Here is an 8,146-nt window from a genome sequence, read left to right as displayed (position 1 = left end):
TGTGCTCTCTCTTCACCGCCTTTATCCCTTCCTCTGTCTCCTCTGTTACCCTTCTTCTCTTCGTCCTGGTGACCACCAGATGTCATTTGCATCGCTGCCAGATCCTGCCTTGCTAACCGCGCATCTGTAAGGCGGCGCGATCGTATGCCTTCGCCGCTTCAACGGCGGTGCTCAAAGGTACCAAGCTAGATCGCGAGATCCCTTCCGATCTGGATCTCTGATCTCCGCCGCATACTTCCCCCACGGCTGTTTCCTCACCCACGGTACCTCCTCATATCCCGTGCTGGCTCCGGTGCCGGTGCTGGTGCCGGTTCCAGTGAATCCTGCCACTCAAACACGGCGGTGGCGGGTGCTAGATGGATAGCGCGGCGGGTCAGCGTTCTGGGTCGAATCTGAAACTGTAATGAGCGCAACTAAGTTTGGGATCCGATAACAGTAAGGATCCGCTGCTAAGTCGGTGAAGAAGTCTGGTACCGCGTTGGAATCACCGAGAAGATGCTCGCGTATGAGGACGAGCACGAAGAAATCCGCTGCTAGGGTTTGATTACGAGCTAGTTTTTCTCTATGGTTTGGGACCTCTCCAGCGCCAACCTCCATCCAATCCCTATCTGAATTCGCTCCATTTCGGTATGGTATTTCGATTCTATTGATATTCTCTCTTTGTTGTTCCTAGGATTTTCCCCCTTTTTCTTTGGTGTGTTGGGATTCTAGGGTTTGGGATTTGATGCACTTGTTTGCAGGTGTGGGGGTTTGTGGAAGCTGTAGGAGCTGATTTGGAATTTTGGGGTGATTTCGTTTCTAGGTTTTGGAACAAACAAATGGGGTTTGTAGAAAATCAATTTAAATAAAGTTTTTGAGGCTATTGCTATTCCATTGTTGTTAGGGAAACCATCCAAAGTTGCACAAAGTACAGGACTAGCCATGAAAGTAAATCCCCAGCATGCATTATTTAGTTTGATTCAGTCTAGCTATCTTTGTAGAGTTTGTTTCACAAACCATTGAGCTATATTTTTATTTTTCTGATATTTGATGGAGTTCTTTATTGTTGGTTTTTATCATATTTTTAGGTTTTGAATTTGAATGAATTTGCTTGCTTTTATTTGGGTTGTGATTAGAATTATTTGCATGTAATGATCAATAGATTGATATTTCCAAAGCACTAAAAATGGCGCTTCTCCAGTTAATTGTTAGGTGAATGGACTGGTATCCTACATTTAGTTGGGACACCTCACATCAGAGTGTAAGTGGCTGCACTTGTGGCTAAAAGAGACTCCTCTAGTTCCTGAATAGTTTGAGTGATCTTTTGAACCTCCATAACCTTCTGATGGTTTGTTTTCCTCCTGCAGCATGAAGAAGACATTCATTTAGGTGAGCAAGTCAACTGATGAAGCTTATTGTCTTAATACGGTAAACAATCTCAAACTTTGCCTGCAAGATTGCAGTTTGTCTCTTCAACTCAAGATTTTGATTCCGCATGTTCTCTACTATCAATACTTGTTCTAGAGTACTGCACAGGATTTTTCTGCTTCGACCAATGCCATGTCCTTGGACTTAGTTACTCTGTCGATAACCAATGCCACTGTTGTGCAAACATCAGATCATACTTTATTTATTTTATGTGTTACAATTTTGTTTGTTGTTTACCATTATTATTATACACATTAGAGCAATATTCTTTTATGGTTAGGACTTGGCTGTTGTTTGGAAGATAGCACTCTTTTATTAAGTTATTTTTTATACATTTGATAACATCATTAGATTACATCATCAAAATTTACTGGTTATGTAATTATAATCAATGTTTAGGGGCAACATGCCATTTTTGACTTGTCTTTGATGTTAATTCAAAGTTAAACATGCCGGTTTTGTTAGGTGAGATTGAAAGTACAAGCTAATGATTCTATGATTAGATTAACTAAACCTACTTGTCTTCTCCTTCTTTTATGTTTCATGTTTTTATCTTCTTTAATGTAATGATTGTTTGGAAAATCCCCAATGCTTAATGCAGGTATGTCTTTTGGTTTTTAATCTTAAGATTAGGGTTTTTGCCAGATCTGATGATTGTTTTTCATGTCAAAAATTTGATCTTTTTGCAAGGGGCTTTGTGGGACTGGATTGAGTTGTTGTTGGACTGTGGGATGGGAAAAAGAAAATTAGGTTTGTGATTTGATTCTCGTAGATTTTCTCATGTTGTGTTTGTAGAATTACTCCCTCTCCAATGAAATTTCATGTTAGATGTATTGGAGATGACAACGAATGCCCTATACTCTCTATGATAACTGCAAACTATCTAGTCTTAGCATTCACTCTTATACAAGTTGCTTTTCAATGTCTCAGTGTGTTATTTTTTTCCTTCCATGGCTCTTTTTCGCTGCACTTTCATAAGACTTATGTGTTAAGCTTTCTCCACTTTTGTCCACTTAGTGTCATGAGATATATATATATATTATATGTTCTTTTTCTTTAGTGCTTCATCCTGGTTTAGGGTTTCATGGTGAATCCATAGGCTGGACTAGAGATGCTTGGTTTTTGTTATGTTGGTATTGAAATTTAATGTTGTTAAATTTGTGTATTAAGGGGAATTTTCTTTTTGGTTTTACTCCCTTTCAGTTTGGTCATTTGTCTCATCTTTTTCTCCTGTGCTGTTATTTAGCAGTTCCATTTATTAATGAAGTTGGTTATTTTTGCTCTTTGTATACCTTTGTAACTATTTCTGTATTATTTCGTTTGTTTTGTCTTGGGTTGTCTAAGCTTTATTAGGGGCTTGTGGTTGGTATGATTTCATACTTCTATGTTTTCTCTTCAACAAAATTTTGGTTTTGGGTTTACAAAATATGAAATTTTGTTTTGTTATTGGAGTTCAAATTGAGATGGAATAATTTTTTTTTGGGTGGCCATGGTTAGAGGTTTTTAACTTTGGTGGGGAATTGGTATTCCTCGTGAGCACGTTACTCTGAAGAGTTTCCAAAGGACTAAATTGAGAGAATGGGTGGAAAATTCTCAAAAACACGCATTACTACTAAGGTTGTCGGATCTGCCCGCAACGACCCCGGCCAGCCAGGGTCGGGTCAATGGGTTCAACCGGTCGAACCGAGTTGAACCGAGTCAATAATTAAATATAAAAATATTATAATAATTAATAATAAGCAAATATAATATTAAATCCATAATTATATTATAAAAAACCTACTCAAATTTGATATTTAAATCGATAAAACGACCTTATATACAGAGTAGTTTTTCTAATTTAGTCATTTATTTTTATATTTTTTTAAATATTTACAAATTTAATATATTAATATATAATTATCAAACTTCTCTCAGTTATTTATTTTATTTATTTGTTTATCTAGTTGATTTTATTAAAATAAATGTAAATTTAATTCACTAATTCTATATCGCTTTTTATTTTTGTTTTAAATTTTCTTATATTTTTATTTAATTAGAATACTTTTAATTTTATATTTTTATAATAAAAATTACACTCATTTATTGTTTTATTTTCTTAATAAATTAAATTTTTTTAGAAAGTATTTTACATAATACATTAATATATTTTATTTTTAAAATGTTAATTTTTGTTGGTATATATATATATATATATATATTGTAATTCTATTTATTGATTATAAATTATAAATTAATATTAATAAATATACACGATTTTAGTGGTTTTTAATGAGAAAATAATAATAAATTATTAAATATCAGTAAAGAAAAAATTAAACATTGTGACTCGATTGACCCTGGGTCAACCTGGCTCCCCTATTGAACCGCCCGGGTCATCGAGCTAACACCGGTTTTTAATACCCGGTCGATGAGATACCTGCACATGGCCTACACGGCTCCTGTTTTTCCGACTGAACTGGGCCGGGCCGGTCCGGGTCAAACAACATTGGTTACTACAGCCCTTCATATGATTTCAATATGATTTATCTTTATATATATGTATATATAATCAACTTTTTCATCTATCAAAAAGGATAAAAACCCTCTAATACCTCTAAACTTTTAGGTCAATGTTCATTTTAGCTTCTAGACTGAAAAATATTTGTTTTTAGCACTTAAACGATATAAATGTTTGCATAATCTATAAATGGCATGAAAAGTCGGGTTTATGGAATAGGGTCCCAAGCCCCGTATCTTTTATCCACATTCATCTTCGAGTTTGTCCACGGGTTCATCATCCGAGGCACTACATGCCGAGGTTGAGATTTGCATCAAACTCTTAGTCAAGTCCAAGATAGTGAGGAGAGGTTTCAGCAGACACTTGCCAGAGTACAAGATAATAACGAGGAGCTTCAACAAAATTTGCTTGAAATGAAAGAGAGACCACACAGGACTCACAACCATTTACTGGCAATCATAATGTTGATTTATAATTAGTATTTGTCATGATACTTATTATTTTGTATTGAATATATATACTTAAACATTTATTTTTGTATGAATTGATGAGTTTATCTTATTTATTAGCATTGTAGGTTAAAAAATTATGTACTGGGTTTTTAAAAAATCAGGGATATAATTTTTATTTTATTTTATTGACTTAAATGTTAGAAATGGATTAGAAACGGATTTATTTGTTTGAATATTGTTTTTAAATTTAAAAAACTTATAGAAACGGATTAAAAACAAAAAAAAGCTATTGTTTCTAATGGGAGAACAAAAATAAAACAGAAAATATTCTGTTTGAAATCTGTTTCTAATTTTTGTAACTATGGTTTCTAAATTCAGAAACAGAATTACAACGGAATTTAGAAACGGATTAGCAACATACTTTATTCCGTTTTAATTTTTCAAAAGTTAGAAACATATTGCTTCCCGTTACTAATCCGTTTCTAATTTAGAAACGGAGCATTTTCCCGTTTCTATTTAAATTAGAAACAAGGGTATTTGAAACAAATAAATTCTTTTTCTAATCTATTTCTAAATTGAATTAGGAACGGATTAGAAACAAAAAATGTTGTTTCTAAACAATAACTTTCTTGCAGTGATATGTCTAAACGGTGTGCAAGTTAATCTCAACAAATATAGCAAAATTATAGTAGGAATAAGACCTCTTCTTCATCAAGTTGAGCGTTTCTAAAATCATGGGGGCATTTTAAAAATGTCATCAACTTTTGGGAGAGCTCTTTCTGTAAGTGCGGCGCAAGTTAAACCGTAAATCTTCATTGTTCATATTTAGAATGAAGAAAGTCATAAAATAGAGTTTCTAATTAAGCAACCTTAGTGTTTTCAGTTGTCACATTTCTTATATCAAGCAAGTTGCAAATATCCAACAACTGATATTTTTTATATTTAGCAACTTTTCTCTGCAACTTCTTCTCCTTTCTTTCCTACAAAGAGAAATTTGATCGGCATGTAAACAAGCTATCAAAAACAAGGCATTAAGTGTTACACAGAGATTCTGAACCACAGATCTTTGTTCACATACGAATAACACCAGAAATGAATTTATTACGTAAAACATCATGCCAGAAAATCAAAACTATCACCACAAATAGGAAGGAAAATTACCTCCTCTTGAGGACCCCATAAAAATCCAGAAAATCGCAGTATATTTCTCTTCAGATCTTTGTTCTGAAGAGAAATAATTCCATTAATCAATACAAACTTGAACAAAAATTAAGCAATAGCTTTACAAGAAACGCGTCATGAAAGAAACTATACCTTCACCTTTACCCCATAAAGAATAATATGAAAATATCGAAGATCAGCATCAATGTCTCTCATTCTCAAATTTGAAGACACTAAAGAATTCAACAATATGAACAACATCAAGCCAACAAAAATCAAATCATTTTGCAACTATTCAAACTATTATGAATCATACATTCAGTGAAAAGATATAAAAAAAGAGAGTAACATGAAACAACATCAGTCTTTCTCTTTTTGCAAATTTAAAGACACTAAATTTAACATTATGAACAAACATCAGGGCATAAAAAATCAAATAACTGTGCTAATATTCAAACCACCATGAATCATAGATCCAGGAAAAGATAAAAAAAGAGTAACATGAAAAGATCAAGATCAGCATCAGTCTTTCCCTTTTTCAAATTTAAAGACAATAAAGATTTCGACATTATGAACAAACATTAGGACATAAAAAATCAAATCAATGTGCTAATATTCACACCACCATGAATCATACATCCAGGAAAAGATTAAAAGAGAGCAACATGAAAAGATCAAATTAAGCATCAGTCTTTCTCTTTTTCAAATTTAAAGACACTAAAGAATTCAACATTATGAACAAACATCAGGGCATAAAAAATCAAATCATTTTGGTAATGTTCAAACTACCAAGAATTATTCATTTCACGAAAAAGATAAAAAAAATAGTAACATTAACAGGTCAAAGGTCAGCATCAGCCTTAATTTCTCTTTTTCAAATTTGAAGACACTAAAGAATTCAACAATTACGAACAAACATCAGGGCATAAAAAATCATATCATTTTGCTAATATTCAAACTACTAAGAATTATACACTTTGCTAATGTTCAAACTACCAAGAATCATACACTCCATGAAAAGATAAAAAGATCAAGATCAGCATCAGTCTTTCTCTTTTTCAAATTAAGAACGAGCATCAGGGCATAAACAATCACATCATTTTGCTTAAATTCAAACTACCATGAATCATACATCCAGGAATTAAAAGATAAAAAGAATTAATCCACAAAGATCAATGTACCCTTCTTGATGTCCCTCAGCTTAATTCCTTTGCCCTAAAAAACCACAAGAAAGGTTCCAATTTAAATATAAAACCATATAAAAAGAAACCATATATAAGCGATTTCGATAGAAAAGAAAACATCAAGAACCCTAATTTACCTCCGAGATGCGCAAGGGCCTCCTCTTCCGGAACTCCGCCGGTCCATAAAAATGGACGGGTTTTCGCTTTCGCTTTGGCCTACCCAGCGCGAGTGCTTTGTTCTCTTCCGGGTTCTGATCTCCTTCGCCGGACATCTTCACCACGCCGATCTCCTCCGCAATCTTGGCCTACACTTGCTGCGATATCGCCGGAGCTCCGGTCATTCGCCGGAGAAGAAAGGATTTTGGGAATGGATCGATTCAAAAGAGCGCGAATACTAGCGAAGCAATTGGTTTAATTGATGGCGGGTTTTAGTGTTCCGATCTCGAGGCCCATCAAATGATCTTAACCGTCGATGGTTTTTCATATATATCTTATCCTAAAATTATTTTTAATTAATTAATTTATTATTTTTTAAAAATGAATAAACAACATGAATTAAAAAAACAAAATTAACAAAGGAAAACTAGACTACAAAGCTATAGGCCCCACTCTCCCTTGTTTTCTTGTTGTTGTAAAAGAGTGTAAATTCTGGCTTTTGTCCCATTGTTGTCACTTTTAGCCATTATTTAAGTCTTCAGAAAAAATTTGCTTTTTTTTTATTGAATAAGTCTACTCAAAAGCATTAATGCTATGGAAGTTGACCATTTTGAGAATGTTGGCTACTATGTACAAATGCATGCTGATTAGACAATAGAGAATCGAGTGAGGCTATCCGATTGGTAACTGGTTTACTTTTGAGCTAGTATTACTTTTGTGTGCTGTGTTAGCACTTTAGTAATGTTTTCTCTACTATATATTTTATTGTTCTGTTCTAGTTTGGTTATGCTAATCAGAATTCAGCTTCATTATTCCAGCGCCACTGAAATTTTGTTTTGTTTGTAGCGTGAGTGAATGTGAGTAAGTTATAAACTTATTCACACTTTCTTCTCCTCCATAACCTCTTGGAGAAACTATGGAATGTGAGACATCACAGGAATTTTGTGGCAGTGGTGATAAAGTTTGAGAGGATATTTTCATTGTCAATTCTTTGTCAAGCATTAGAGATAGGTGATCTCACTTCCGAAGTGCAAGATTGGATATAGTTACACCATGTGTCGGATGTTAAATTGGATACCCATAAGCATGTTCTTTTGTGGGTGTAACTATACTCATGTAAATTAGCTTGACTTGTATGTCTCCATATTTTCTTTTAAGCATGTTTTTTTTTGTTTTGTTTTGTTTTTTTTTTGAAGAAAACACCCAATCAAAGGGCTATTGTATTAAAAGAAAACGGGAAAAAAACAACAAGACCAATACAAGACAAACTAGCAAAATAGCACTGG

At 33.7% G+C, this 8,146-nt stretch overlaps 2 long non-coding RNA genes across 3 annotated transcripts; one reads left to right on the top strand and one right to left on the bottom strand.

Annotated features, from left to right (window-relative positions):
- Positions 1–603: 603 nt before the first annotated feature.
- On the top strand, positions 604–1,686 carry LOC120270602. 2 transcript variants are annotated; one of them, XR_005539645.1, is made up of 2 exons: positions 604–627; positions 1,347–1,686. It is a non-coding gene; the product is annotated as an uncharacterized LOC120270602 (long non-coding RNA). The 2 variants fall into 2 exon arrangements; XR_005539644.1 differs by lacking the exon at positions 604–627 and adding an exon at positions 739–823.
- Positions 1,687–5,315: 3,629 nt separating this feature from the next.
- LOC120270974 lies at positions 5,316–5,719 on the bottom strand. Its single transcript, XR_005539728.1, has 3 exons — positions 5,674–5,719; positions 5,521–5,583; positions 5,316–5,339 (listed from the first exon to the last, which is right to left on the bottom strand). It is a non-coding gene; the product is annotated as an uncharacterized LOC120270974 (long non-coding RNA).
- Between the last annotated feature and the right edge of the window lie 2,427 nt (positions 5,720–8,146).

Source organism: Dioscorea cayenensis, chromosome 10 (assembly GCF_009730915.1).
Source record: "Dioscorea cayenensis subsp. rotundata cultivar TDr96_F1 chromosome 10, TDr96_F1_v2_PseudoChromosome.rev07_lg8_w22 25.fasta, whole genome shotgun sequence".
Taxonomy (NCBI): domain Eukaryota; kingdom Viridiplantae; phylum Streptophyta; class Magnoliopsida; order Dioscoreales; family Dioscoreaceae; genus Dioscorea; species Dioscorea cayenensis.
The sequence above is the reverse complement of the archived record's forward strand: the minus strand, read 5'-3'. Positions and strand labels throughout refer to the sequence as shown.